A 15,100-nucleotide genomic window follows, 5' to 3' on the forward strand; every position below is an offset into this window, starting at 1 on the left:
GGCATCTGTGGTCATTTAACACTGGGAATACTTTGGTCCAGGCTCTTCTGGCTTTCATAGTTTGCATTGAAAAGTCATCTGTGATCCTAATGGGTTTTCCTTTGTATGTGACTTGTTGTTTCTCTTTTGCAGCTTTCCGAATTTTCTCTGTTTTGTGCGTGTAGTGTTTTTACTACGATGTGCCGTGGAGAGTTTCTGTTCTGGTCCTGTCTGTTTGGTGTTCTGTATGCTTCTTGTATTTGTATGGGCATGTCTTTCTTTAAGTTTGGGAAATTTTCTTCCACAATTCTGTTGAAGATCTGGTCCATGCCATTGTCTTGGGATTCTTCTCCTTGTATGCCTATGATTCGCAAGTTTGGTCTTTTTATGGTATCACTCAATTCCTGCATATTCCATTCTTGTGATTTCTTAAATTTTTCATAATCTTTGCAAAACATTTTGGTAGTGTTTTTTACTTTACTATGTTATAGAATAGCTTGAGAAACATTGGTGTTAGCTCTTTGAACATCTGGTAGAATTCACCAGTGTTTCTCTGGACATAGGCTTCTTTTAGTCAAGGTATTTTGTTTTTGAGCTACTCTATCAGTATCATTATTTGTTATAGATCTGTTTAAATTATGTATCTCATGCTGACTTAATTTTGGTGTTCATATGCATCTAGAAATTTATCCATTTCTTTTGGAATATATGTTTTTAAAGTATAGTCTTCCTATTTATTTTCTGATTTTCCTTAGTGTCTTTTATAATGGCTCCCCTTTCATCTCTATTCCATTTATTTGGGTGTTTCTAAAATATCCTTCACTTTTTTGAGGCAGGGTCTCACTATGCAGCCCTGTCTACTCTTTTTAATGACAAGTTCACTGAATATATTTATATGTGTTTTACTTCAGTACTTTTAATGCTGTTCTTGCCTACAGTTTCTGATGAGAAGAAAAGTAGCTAGGTGTTTTGTGTCATTTCTATAATTGAAGCACTCCTGAGGAGGCTTAACTAAGCAGACTGTAGTGAGTTCAAGGTCATTCTGTGCTACACAGTGAATAGAACATAGTTTGGCCTAAAGTGTGAGGTTCTGCCTCAAACAAACAAACAAAATGCTTTATATTTAAAATAATTACTTAATCCTTGAAAATTTCATAAATTTTTATAATGTACATTGATCATATCCATCCATCACTCCCTACTGGCCCAAATCTTCCTTGTATCCACTACCCTCTGTCACTCCCAATTTAATGTTTTGGGTTTTTTTTTTATCTTTTTGAGACATTGTCTTCCTGTAACCCCAGCTGTCCTGAAACTCACTATGTAGACCAGGCTGGCCTCGAACTCACAGAAATCTGCCTTCCTCTGCCTCCCAAGTGCTGGAATTAAAGGCATGTGCCACCATGCCCAATTTAATGTTTTTTTTTTTAAAAAAAACCTTTTTGTTATTGAATATTTCTTCAATTTTCGTATGGTACATATAGTTAATATTTAGATATCCTCTCCTATCTGAACCCCCATCTACCCATGCCAATTTCATGTATGCACACACACACACACACACACACACACACACATCTATGAAGTCAAGACTGTGTCTGCATGTGTACTTCGGTGTGGGTCTATCCACTGGAACCTTGTTAACCTTCTAAGAGTCACACCCTTAAACAAGACTGACATTTCCCCTCCCGGCAGCCATCAGTTGCCAATCGTTCCTCAGGTAGGGTTGAGATTTTTTACCCACTCCCCTGTGTGTATGCTGAAATTTTGTCTTTCTTGATCTTAAACCAGTCTTGTGCATGCTATCATCATTGCTGTGAGTTCATATGAGTAACTTACTAGCTGTCTGGAAAACTCTGTCTGGAACACAACCACCTCTTCTGGCTATTACAGTCTTTCCAAGCCCTCCTCTGCAATGATTCCTGAGCCTTGGGAGGTAGAAATTTGATATAGGTGTCCTATTCAGGGATAAGTACACTATAGTATCTTGTTCTGTGCACACTGGTCAGTTGTGGGTTTCTGTGTTAATCAGCAACTGTTCAATAATGGAGCTTCTCTGGTGAGAGTTGAGAAATACATTAATCTATGAGTATAACAGTAAATCATTTGGAGTCAATTTAAAACTTTATTTATTGAATAGAATAATAAATAGTATTAGGTTATCCCCTATGATCTATGACCTGTCCTTGCCTCAAGTTCCTAGGCCTGATATCACTGTGATGTATGGGATTCATTTATGAAACTGACATTTAAGTAAAATTAGAAAGTATTTAATTACACCTATAATATTCATACCATTATTGCACACTGGGGCATATCTTGCCAGGTCAGTTGTTGTTGGAGTTTACAGGAGTCATCATTGTGTAAGGCTGATAATTAATTTTTCTCTTCCAGTGGCCCCTTCCAGGACTATGAAAGTTACCAAGTTAAGATGAGACTTTGAAGTAAGCACCAGCTTAATTTCCCCTTGTTTGTTTTACAGCTCTTGTATGTACTGTCATTAGCAATAAAATCCTATTATCAAGTTTTGACAGGCAGTGGTTAGTATTGCTTGAGTCTCTGGGACCTCTGGTCAACAGTTTCAAAAGAAACTCCATTCCTAGCATTGGGCTTTTATTTTGTTAGCCTATGGTGTCTAGTAGGAGCAATTTCTTCCTGTTGTTCGGTAACTCATTTTAATCTCTTTTTATAATGTATATGTATATGCTTTAAGAAGTTTCCATAGTGTTGCATTTCCATATGGCTTCTTCTAAAGGCCTCTGATGTTAGTTATCCATCTCCATACTCTGTCTTCTGCCCTATCCTCCCATTCCCCACCCCATTTAGCTCTATTTGTTAGTTCCCTTTCTCCCTTTATATCACTGCATTCTATACCTCCCATGCCCTCCATGACTCTTTATTAATTTCATGATCGCTATTGATTTTCTAATTGAAATGTATATAAAAGGCTTCAAAGCTAAGATCCAGCTATGCAAAAAAATGTGACATTTTCTTTCTGAGTCTGAGTTACCTTGTTCTGAATGTTTCTAATTCCATCCATTTACCTGCAAATGTCATAATTTCATTTTTAACAGCTGAATAATATTCCATTGTGTAAATGTATCATACTTTCATTATCTACCCATCAGTTGATAGACATCTAGATTGTTTTCATTTCCTGGTTATTATAGAAAAGGTAGCAATATACATGAATGAACAAGAATCTTTGTAGCATGCTATAGATTGTTTTGGGTATATGCCCAAGAGTTGTATGGCTGGATCATATAGTAGATTGATTTCGAGCTGTTTGAAGAATATCCTCACTGATTTCCATAAAGGCTGTACCAGCTTGCACTTCCACAAGCAGTGGATATTCTTTCCTCTTTCTCCATATCATCACCAGTATTTTTGCTTGTCATTTTGAATCTTAAGCATTTTGAGTTGGGAAAGGTGAAATTAAATACAAGTTTTAATTTGCATTTACCTGATGGCCAAGTCTTTTCAAAAAATGTTACACACACACACACACACACACACACATATATATATATATGTAAATCCTATGAGTTCAATTGGTATTGTCCACATGTGCATGGATGTGTAACTATCCATTGATGCATGGGCAGGTCACGAGTGGCCATATCTCCAAAAGAAAATAACTCCCCTTTGGTCAGCAGCCGTCAAATACAAATAACTCCTCTGGTGGGAGTGAGTTGTCTAAAGCCCCTGCTTCATTCATCTTGGAATTTTTACTGGCTTTAACTTGTATAGGTCTTATTGATATAGCCATAGCTACTATAAGTTGATGTGTATGATGCCCACTAGGACCTATGAACTCCCAAGTCATGTTGTTTTGAACAGGTTTAGAGCACCAGACATGAAATTCCTCTGATGGTGTAAACCCCATACAGCATCAGAAACACTGTATTTTTTGTTTGTGTGTTTATTTTAAATTACTTATTTAATAACCACATGATTCGAAGAAGCATTTCATTACAGCATTAACATATTCAGTAACAATTTCCAGAACAAAGATGCATCTCTTTTAGTATTGGCTGTGAATTTTTAGGTTCACAGTTGAATTAATACAGTTATACAATATTGAACTCAGTATAAACCCTAAAAGACATAAAATTGAATGAATTTTTAACCCCCAAAAAAGATCTCCATTTCATTTTAAAATATACTGTTTCATACAGAAAAACTCATTTTTAATGCTACCAACACTTAGATGTCTGCACATGCATCTCTAATCTCTATTATTATTAGTCACAGTTGGTTACCTTATGAGATCCACCTGATCATGGATGTAAAATCATCATATAGATTTCAATGGTAATGTGTTTCATCTCTACTAATTAACATGGAGCAAATTTTTATGCTTCTCCTCAAATACAACTCATTTTTTTATTTGTTGATTTTTTTTGTGTATTTCATACAGATCATCCCAAACAATCTTATTCATTTATATACCTACATCCCAAATGTGGTCCCATGGGTCCCCCACACACACTGGAGCCCATATACTCTGTAATCCCTGCTGCTGTCCATTGTGTTGTCAGGGCCCCCAGCTGTTCCCCAGTGCTTGTCCATCTGCTGAATCTAGTCAGCCTATCTAGAGTTCCTTGTTTTAGGAAGATCAACTCTTCCTCATCTAGCAGCAATCAGTTGCCAATATTCCTTTAGATAAGACTGGGGTCTGCTGTTCGATTTCCCAGTTCTTTTCTTGGTTACTGTCTGGGAGTCTCTTGGGCCACCCTGGTCAAAACTCAAAGGAAGGTATCTCCTGTCTGGCATTGTTTCTTGTTATGTACCTTTTAGCTACACACATAGACTCTTAAAAGAGTTATATAGATCCCTTTACTCTTTGTGTATACTTTCATTTTCAGTGTTTAGACTATACATTTGGCCCAGATAAACAAATTTACTTTTACTCTTAAGGTCGTTGGAACATCTGTTCCTCTGGGGTCACATAGGCTTGGGAGGAGCCCCTGGCTCCTTTCTTTTACCAGTTCAGTCTATGTGAAGATAAGTCAAAGGTCCTGCTCAGCCATGGCTGGCTTCACTTAGAAGCCTGGAGGAAATGCTTCCCCTGTGTTGACCCTCCTCTTTGTAGACTGGACACTGGTTCAAGTCCATTTGGTGGGGTCTCCATGGCCTCCTTGATCAAGAGGACAGGTAACTCACCACAGTTACAGGACATTTTGAGAGATGTTTATAGTCCCCTGGAGCTTAGTCGAGCTAGGAGGGCAAGGAGCAAAAACTGTAAAACTGTCCTTTTTATCCCTCCGACCAAATTAGTATAGGCCTCAAAATATGGCTGTTAGATATCCAAGAAGTTTAGTTCCACCAGTCTGGTACTTTTAGTTACCATGTGCTATGTAGACAAATCTTGGACAAAGACCAAACATTCTCAGATACACCTTGCCTAGACATATATTCTTTGATATAATTGTATGTATAATTTGTCAGTAGGTTGTTGGACTAATATATTTCTCTCTGTTTTTTTTTTTTTTTAAACTAGCTAGGCATTATTTATCTCTCATATTGTCTAACCCTTCCACCATGATTTCCCCATTTAAGGTGCCCCCATTTTCCCATTTCTCCCTTAATAATACCCTTCTCCTATGGTCCCACCTGTCTTGAGTTCTTTCTCTTTATCCGCAATGTTCCTTTTATAACCGTCCCTCCCCCCCTCCCCTTAAAATAACCCCATTTTTATCCATATATCCCTTATTAATGCCTGTTTCCTACTGTTCTTCCTTTCAGATTATTTCTTTTCCTTTACCTCCCTGGTTCCTTTTCATTATCCTGGTTACTGTAGTTATGTCTGGATATATACTTATAAGGATGTGGTGCTAGGATCCACATATGAGGGAGAACATATGTCAATAAACACTGTATTGTTTAAGCTCATGCTTCTGGGTTTAGATGTCATTTAGATGTCTTTATGTGTCTTCTTTTTTTTTTTTTTTTTTAGTTTTTAGTTTGGGATATGACCTTTATTAAGCTTATCCACCAGAGTGCAATTAATGTCTGTACAAAATCAAATGTTTGTTACTATAACTTCTGCATTACAATTAAAATCCAAACATTTTTTAAAAGCAGTCAACTCAATCAAAACACACTACTTCAGAGTCAATAGCTTCTTTGAAGCCACGATAACACATAAATATGGTCAAGACTTGAAGGCAAAATTTTTGTTGGTTGGAAAGCTAATTAAGCCTCCAACTTGCTCAAATAGAATTACAAAATGGCAAAATTGTGTTTTTCACAGAGATACAGTCCACTGAAATCACCAACACTGGACAGCTGTTAAGAATATTTAGAGCCCTGAGATAATATTGAATCCAGGCACCCTTAGACAGTCTTCTGTTGTCATTTCTTCCCAATCAGGGATTTGTGGATGTGTGGGATCACACCACCACCAGCAAGTGTAGTCTTGATGAGAGTCCAATTCTTCATCTCCATGAATGGCAAGTTGCAAATACCGAAGAGTAATATGCTTTAAGTCTTTTGATGCATTTCTTGTCAATTCAAGTACCTCTGCAGTGTGGTACTCCAGAATGGCCGTGCTGTACACAGTGGCAGTCGTGCCCACAGGTCTGTGGCTGGTCGTCCTAGATTTCAGGTGTTGATGAATACAGCCCACAAGGAACTGCAAGCCGGCTTGCTGCAAGCAGGAAACTGCCTTTGTCTTGGCCTTTCCAGAGTCCTTTCCAGCCTTACCTCCAGTCATCTCCGATTGTACTGAAGTGCAAACGAGACAGAGAAAAGGCCAGTGGGACACAGGCGAGATCCCACCACCTACTCCTTTGTCGCACCACAATTCCAACTGCCTTTATGGGTCTTCTTTAGATGTATGTTTGTGGGCCTGGGCTTCTCATCTTGCTTCTTTGAGTTTCTTGCATCTGTACTTTGGTTTCTGTCATTAAACCTGGAGCCTGTTGTCAATTGATAGATGCTGGGAGTTGTGTGATACTTGGTAGGTTGACTAGATTCCAAGGAATAGATTCACACTCAAGATCACTTAGGAAACACAGATTAGACATACTAGACCTTTAAAAAATGACAAATAATAATAGAAGACATGAAGTCTGAGAGGAGGCGTTGCAATGGGAATGCAAGGGGCAAGGGGGATTGAAAATGAACAAAATACATTCTAAAAACCAAAATCGTCAAGAGATTATTACTTCAAATATTTCTTCTCTCCTATTTTTTTCATCTACTTGTATTCACATTTTATATATAATCTTTTATGATTTGTCACAGTTATTGGGTGTACTATTTTTTCTTTTTTTCCTTTCCATTTTTGTGACACTATAATAATCTTTCTTTACATTCATAGATTCTTTTCTTGTCTGTGACAAATTCCATGCTGAGTCTGTGACATACTTAATTACACTTAGTATTTTTCAAACCATTTTCTGCTGATCCTCTCATTGAGTTTCCATCTCTCAGCTTTGTGTCCCATTTATTCTTATATGCACACAGTCTATGTTTTCTTTAATTGTATTTATTATTTTTTTGTATGTGTATGAGTATATTTCCTATATGTATGTAAGTGCACTCATATCATGCAGTGGCCATGGAGGTCAGAAGAGAGTGTCAGATCCTCTGGAACTGGAATTACGGATGGGTGTTTGCCACCATATGGGTACTGGGTATTGAACCTGGGTCCTCTGCAAGAATAGTCAGTGTTCTTAACCTCTGAGCAATGTCTCCAGTCTCCAAAGTCTCTTTTCTATTAAAACCAAAAACTCATATTTACTTTAAATTCCCTCTCAGATAAATCCAACATTTGTAACATATTTGAATCATAGTCTAATACTTTTGACAATTCCTACCATGGTTTTTCATGTCTTCAATGTACCCTATAAACTTTTATTGAAATCCAGAAATATATAGTAGAATTAATTGTGGTAAAAAGGGTTTAATATTTTTAGTTTAGAAAATGTGTTTTGTCTCATGTTCACTCTTTCTGTAGTTGCCACAAGTTACCATAATTCTCTTTTATGTTTCTTGCCTTAACTTTGGACTTTCCTAGTATTCCAATCAGAAATATCGTTTCTCATAAACTTTAATTATATCAGTGTTTTGTTGATATGGTTGGAAAGCACAGAGAAAAAAAGAGTTGTGTAATTTTATGATCAGATCTCTATGCTTACATGGGCATGTAACTCAGGGCTATGAAATTCAAGTGTTTCTAGTTTTAGAAAGATTTTTCCCCAGCTGCCACATTCTTGATCCTTTGTTTCACATTTTGGTGGTATAGAAAGGATATAGGTAGTTGCAATCAAGGGAATTCCCTTCATCTTATGGGAATGTCAAATATCAACATAAAAGAAATGTCATACTTTAGTAGACAGCCAACAATACAAATCATAGTTTGAGTGAGGAAAAACTATAATGGAAAAAGAGAAGTGATAAGTGTCACCCAATACAGCCAGAATGGATGCTACTGAAGAAGAGAATCAAAGTAAAGAGGGAAAGAACTTGTAAAGATGTATTTCATGAATCGTTCAAAATAAAACACAATAAAAGATTCAGGCTTCAGTTGTAACTTTCTTTTCATTCAGTCACAGTATAAAGTAGCACAGTGAAGCAACACTGAAAGATATTTGACTTTAGAGATAAAGCATGTCCAGGCCACATTCCTGCCATTGTCTGGAAAACACTGTTTTGCAGCAATCCTCATTGACATCTGGCCCTATAATCTTTCCTGTTCCACTTCCATGACGATCCCCATGCCTTGGGGGTAGGGGATGTGATACAAATATCCTATTTGGATCTGAGCATTTCATAGCCTCTTATTCTCTATACTTTCATCAGGGTCATTGCATACATGAATTCACAATGATTATGACTGTGTACCCAAGACCTTCACAATATCAAGCCAAGCAAAATTCTAGTAGGGTTGAAGGAGGGGATCATAATGTCCCAACACCAACTAAGGAGCTATTGGCAATTTATGACTGCTAGGGAAGGGATAGTGAGGTTTCTTTTAGATGCATTCTCTTTTCCAATGGATGGCCCTATACCCATGTACACACTGATAACACTCAGCGGACTCCATGGGTTTAAAAAGGAGTACATGAAATTGGATGGCAAATGTAGTGGACAGGTATAGAATTGAAGAAGGCTTGGAAGGGTGGATTTGACCAAAACACATTACACTCATGTATGAAATTCTTAAAGAATAAGTTTATAAAAGAATGCCAGGCTTGTAAAGGGAATATATAAACTTATCTCATATATAGCCTACTATATTGGAATAATCCACCGTAACAGTCATTATTAAAATTAAGGAAACAGGCTGGAGTGATGGCTCAGCAGCTAAGAGCACTAGCTGCTCTCCTAGATGACCTTTAAAACCTAGGGAGTAGCCACATTAGCAATGAAAATAAAAGAGGGACCGAAGAGATGGGTCAGTGTTAACAACACTGGCTTCTCTTGCAGAGGCCCTGAGTTCCATTCCCAGCACCCACGTGGCAGCTAACAATCATCCTTAACTCCATTTCCAGGATATATAATGCCCTCTTTTGGCCTCCAATGGCATTGCACAACACACATACACATCTTGCATGTAGCAAGCAAAACACTGATACACATAAAAATAAAAATAAAATTTTAAATATTCGAAAAAGGAAACAGCTTTCAAGAGAAAGTATATTTGCATTTCACATCCAATCACATACTCATTTTAGTACAACAAATAGATACATGTTATGGAATGTGCAACAACTCAGCATCTATCATTCTAATAAGGCTATACTCTACAACTGAAGAATTACTATATAAGATCTCTATTTGAACTCTTATAATTCAGCACGAAGTTATGAAAACTTATTGTTACAAATCAGAATGTAAGTACATGGAAATAATATAAATAAAATCTCAGATAATTAAAAAGATGAATAGTTAGAAAGTAGTATATAAATACATTTTCTTAGTTTCTTAGGCATGAAACAAAGAATTCCTTTAAAGGTACCAAAATCTTGAATGATATAGATGTGAATCTATAAAAGTGAATGCCAGTAATTCTAAAATAAGTAACATAATTAACTATAATTGGAAAATTTAGGAGGATGGGTTAAGTATCACAGTAGGTGTGATATAATTTCATAATTTTTCACAATAAGGCTATGAATAGAGAAAAATATCCCACTGCTTTTCCCTGATAGACCACTGCACTATTGCCAATTTCTTAGCAAAAGTTTTGTATGATCAGCACTGGGATTGTGATGTCCAAGCACCAATATTTTAGTCTTTGAGGTGTTATTTGTGGCTTTTATTTGGGTGAAAGACTTGATGATGTTTAGGTCTGTTCTGTCTTACAGCAGAGAGTGGGTTACAATTGCCATTATTTGTTCTAGAAGTGATTCTTCTGTCTGCTTCTTTTCAGAGTTATCACTGCCATTGCCCACTAATTGTGCCTCTTTCTGTCTAAGCTTTGCCAAACTAAGCCTTGATATCATGTTCTCCCTTCAGCCTATATTTGACATGAACACAAAACATTTTTAGTTTTATACATTGGTTAAAATATTATGAAGGGGAATTTGTAGTTAGTATTTAATTCTCACCTATTCTTTGTGCCAAATGTCTTCTTTACTCTTTCTGTCTGGTCTACAATCTTGAAGGTTCTCATTTTCCTCCCTGTTTGCATTCTGCCCCTCCCATTATCAGAAAATCTATAGATACACGTATATGTACTGAGGGAGAAGGCTTACTTTGGTCGTTAAAATCTTTATTCCATTTTCATGTTATATGTTGGGTGTAGCTTCTGTGATGGCTAATCCTGGGTGTCAACTTGACTGGATCTGGGATTAATCAAGATGAGAGAGCTCTTCTTAATTGGATTATCTGAAGCTGGAAGACACACCCTAAATGTGGGTGTTACCTTCTGATGGCAGCCAGTATAAAAGGCCAAGGCAGAGGAGAACGCCCAGCTTCTTGCTGCTTGCCTTCTCTCTCGCTGATGATTTTGTCTTGCTGCTGTAGAATGAAGACTAGCTCATCTTCTGGAATTCGTCAGGCCTTCAGTGCCAGATTGGGATTACTGAGTCATCCAGCCTCATGGACTGAGCAACTACAGATTCTCAGCCTCTCCAGTGTGGTGCAGACATTGTTGGACTACTTGGGCTCTATCTTGTGAGCTAAGCTGATAAATCTCTATACATATGTATTCATTCTACCAGTTCTGTTCCTTTGAAGAACCCTGACTAATACAGCTTCCCAGCATCCCTGAGGTCTGCCCTAGCTGTCTTTGCCTCAGGCTCATGTTCAGTCTGTGCTAATGGTTAAATTATACCAACCCTTCTTCCTTCACTCTACTGACACTTCCATTATACTTCCTTCAGGTTCCTGCACTGGTATGAGGGGGCTATACTATATGAATTTATGTGTCATTCATATTACTCTTGTCTGTTTCTTCTAGGACTGGAAGGGTAAGAAGATGAGCTTAGAAAGGCATTGAATTTATGGCAAAGAACGGACACCACTTGAAATGTGGGCTTAATGATAATGGGTAAAAGCTTAAGGAAAGAATTGTACCAGATAAGGACAGAGAGGGGTCTTATAAGGGGTTGATGAAGAAGAGAAACTTGGGTAGGATCAGTTGATCTTGCTGACCTTCCAGATGTCAATTAAGTCCTTCCTTATGCACGTTGCTCATTGGTTTCTAAGTATGCTAGGATCCTATGGTTTTTGGTCACATGGCCATGGTTAAACCTCTTAGCTCTCTGCCTCAAATGTCTTGCTCACTCTAGTCAAGAATGGTGGCTTGCACCTTTAATCCTAGCATTCAGGGGGACAGAGCAAGGTGAGTCTCTGTGAGATTGAGGCCAGCCTTGTGTACATAGGGAGTTCCAGGCCAGCTGGGGCTACAGGCAATCCTGTCTAAAAAATATTTTAAAGAAATGTCTGCTCTCTTTATGTATACCACACCCCAAGACAATCAGCCATGCCTTTCAGATTTTTTGATCAAGACACTACTCCAAGACAGTGGAAGCTCTGAGAGGTTTATATTTCATAAATTACCATCTCAGACATCAATGAACAAGACACTGGCGCAGGGGTAGGAGGGACAAGGTGGGAGAAGCACAATGTATATTAGTTGGAAAAGGATATATTTTCTTTTATTTATTTATTTGTTTATTTATTCATATTTGTATGCATGTATTGCCTGCATGTAGGTAAGTGCACCCATGTCGTGCAATGCCCGCGGTGGTAGGAGAGGCTGTTGGATCCCCTGGGACTGGAGTTACAGACAGTTGTTAGCTGCCAAGTGGGTGCTGGGATTCGAACCTGCATCTTCTGCAAGAATAACCAATGTTCTTAACCACTGAGCCATCTCCACGGGCCCTAGGATATATTTTCTTAGTCACAATTTTAACCCTTCTATCATTTTGATCTTCCCATGTTAGCTTCCGGTGGTAGCACTGTAGGCTGAATATAATACCTTCAAGTATTATACTCGTATGTATGCCCATTTCTCATGGACATTTCTTTTTGGCCTGATTCATTCTATCATCTGTATCACCTCTATATTCTCCATCATTAACTGATATTTAGAATACTTTAGTTACAATTTCTCCAAGGTAATGAGGCTGTGATTAATCATCTATGGACTATCCCACTTTTCTCCAATAAATGTTTCTTTTAATGCTTTGAAGACTGTTTGCTTCCCTGATACAAATAGGCAACTTTCCCATTTTAAATTGTTAACTTAATGTTTACTAGGTATGATTTCACGCTTCTGCTTTCCAGTCTGAACTTATTGCTTTAAGTTTACAAGAATTCAGTTGGAAAAATATATTAGGAACGTCGGTCTTGCTGGAACAAGGGATCATCTTCATTTAGTAGTTAGAATATCCAGAATTGATTTTTAGCAGTGTGAGTATAAGAGCAAATATTTGTTGGCTAGGAGTTCTGATAGTGTTTGTATGCTGGAAATTACACCCAAGGCTAATGAGTGGTCCAAAGGAAGGGGTTATTTTAACCAGAGGACTGACTTATACAAAAAAGCTTTCATCAACATGTGTCAACACCCAATAGACACTTTTCTAAATTAATTCCACTGCTGTTGCTATTAATATTCTACCTTGCTTCCCTTTCCTGAGGCCTTCTGGAGAAAATGAGCTCATAGAGCAGGAGGAGTGTTGGTAGAATTTATTTAAACAATTAAAATAAAATCCCAGATTCTTAGAGGAGCCAAAACCTCCTTCATTGGGTTCTCTCCATTTAGCTCATTAGTTAGAGGGTCAATATTCAGGTTTTAAACTACAGAGAACATAATGAAAGGGTGTTGTTAAGCAGCTTCCTCTGAATTGAAACATTCCCTTCAGGAGGGAAGTGGAGACTCTTGAGACTCTGTAGGCAAACAAAAGGTCACATGTCTGGGAATGTGGAAACTTGCACAGTTCTCCAAGATCTCCCTGTTGGGCTTTAAAGAATAATAAACAACTGCTGGGGGAGGAGGAGACTCTGACAAGCCAAGCTGCAAAGAACAGATTTCTAGGACTTGTGAAGCCACATGCAAGTTAGAAAAATAGGTCCAGAATTGCAGGTTTTATGAATGGGCATACATGTTAGCATGGGCTTTTCAGCAATTCAGCTGTTTGTTTTTGTTTTGGTTTTTGAATTTTTTTTGAGACATCCAAGCTCAGTAAGTAACCCTCATCCATACTTCTATTATTTACCCCCCAAAAAACTAACTCGTTCATGAAGTTGGACTTTGATTGTTACTTTGTTCTGTCTTGGGTTCTTATTCTGGAGCAAGTAGAAATGTGACTCTTGTATCCCCATGGAAAGTATGTTACACAACAAGAGTTTAGTAACAGGTCTAAGTTCATTTACCTATAGAGCTCACCTAGGTGCTTTTTTATTTTTTGAGCTAGCAAGCTATTCTTGGATTTCCCAAGAACTTTTTCCTGATGGCCACTAGTTGGTCAATAATCTATGATGTGCAGAGGCCACAAATAATTTTTCACTCAATTTTCATCTTTGGAGGCAGGAACAGTTAATGACTTTTAACTTAATTTGACATACAGAATAGGTGTCAAAGATGTGCGTGTTCCCCCAGCACCTGCGAATGTGTTAGGTTACGTGGTAATGAGGAATTAAAGGTTCAGATTAAAGTAAGCCTACATACCGAATGACCTTAAGATGGAAGAAATGCTCTAAATTATCCAAATGAGTCCACAAAATTAGAAGAGGGAGGCAGAAGAAATGAGTCAGAGGGAGACAGTACAATCAAAATCATTTCAGTGAGAGATGCAGCATGACCTTGACAGCTTTAAATATGAAGAAAGGAGGCTATAAGGCATGAATGTGTTCACCAGAAGCCTGAAACCTCAAAGGAAATGGCTTATCTCCCAGAGCCCTCAGAAAAGAATGGAGCCCCCCTGACATCTTGTTTTATACCAGTAAGATCCATTTTAGACTTCTATTCACAAAGCTCTAATGTAAAAAACAGATTTGGGGCTTTTTTCAAGATACTAAATTTGTGATAAGTTGTTAAAGTAGCAACTGAAAACTAACAGACTTCACAACAGGCATTAATTAATAAACAACTTATTAATGAACTACTTTGAATAAAGCACAATTGAAGAAGACATGGTACCAGAGACTTTAAAATTCCCATAAAATACAAGAAGCAAGTGTTGAGGGCGTATTCCAGACTCTCTGGATAATAAATTCCATGGCTCTCGTCCTTTAGACAGCTTTCCTGTTTCCAAGCACTTGTTTTCAGGCCTTCTATATCTTCTTAACTTTCAAAACTTTTGAAAATATCATCACTTCTAAGGTCTATGTACGGCTCCTGTTATTTCCTTCAACTTTGTATTTCTAAACTGACATAGACCTTCACTATTGATAGGTAAAAAGTAGCCTATGGATGAGTCCAGTTCTTCAGGAGAATACACCAGGACACAGATAAGACCCCATAGGAATAAAGTTTATTAACAAAGGAACACATGGGACAGATTCCCTTCTGGGCAGGGAAAATGTCTGCCCAGGTTGTCAGCTGGGGTCTTTTAAAAGGGGAGGCTTCTGCTTCCTGCAGAAGACAGGAAGATATATTTCTTTTAAAGTTGGGCAGGGGTGGGGTGGGGAGTGGGAGAGTGGGACTGTTAAAACCTTT

At 37.8% G+C, this 15,100-nt stretch overlaps 1 pseudogene; it reads right to left on the bottom strand.

The window, feature by feature from the left end:
• Positions 1–6,318: 6,318 nt before the first annotated feature.
• On the bottom strand, positions 6,319–6,697 carry LOC103734893 (annotated as a pseudogene).
• Positions 6,698–15,100: the final 8,403 nt, after the last annotated feature.

This window comes from Nannospalax galili, unplaced genomic scaffold (genome assembly GCF_000622305.1).
Source record: "Nannospalax galili isolate Female #2095 unplaced genomic scaffold, S.galili_v1.0 scaffold75, whole genome shotgun sequence".
NCBI lineage: Eukaryota > Metazoa > Chordata > Mammalia > Rodentia > Spalacidae > Nannospalax > Nannospalax galili.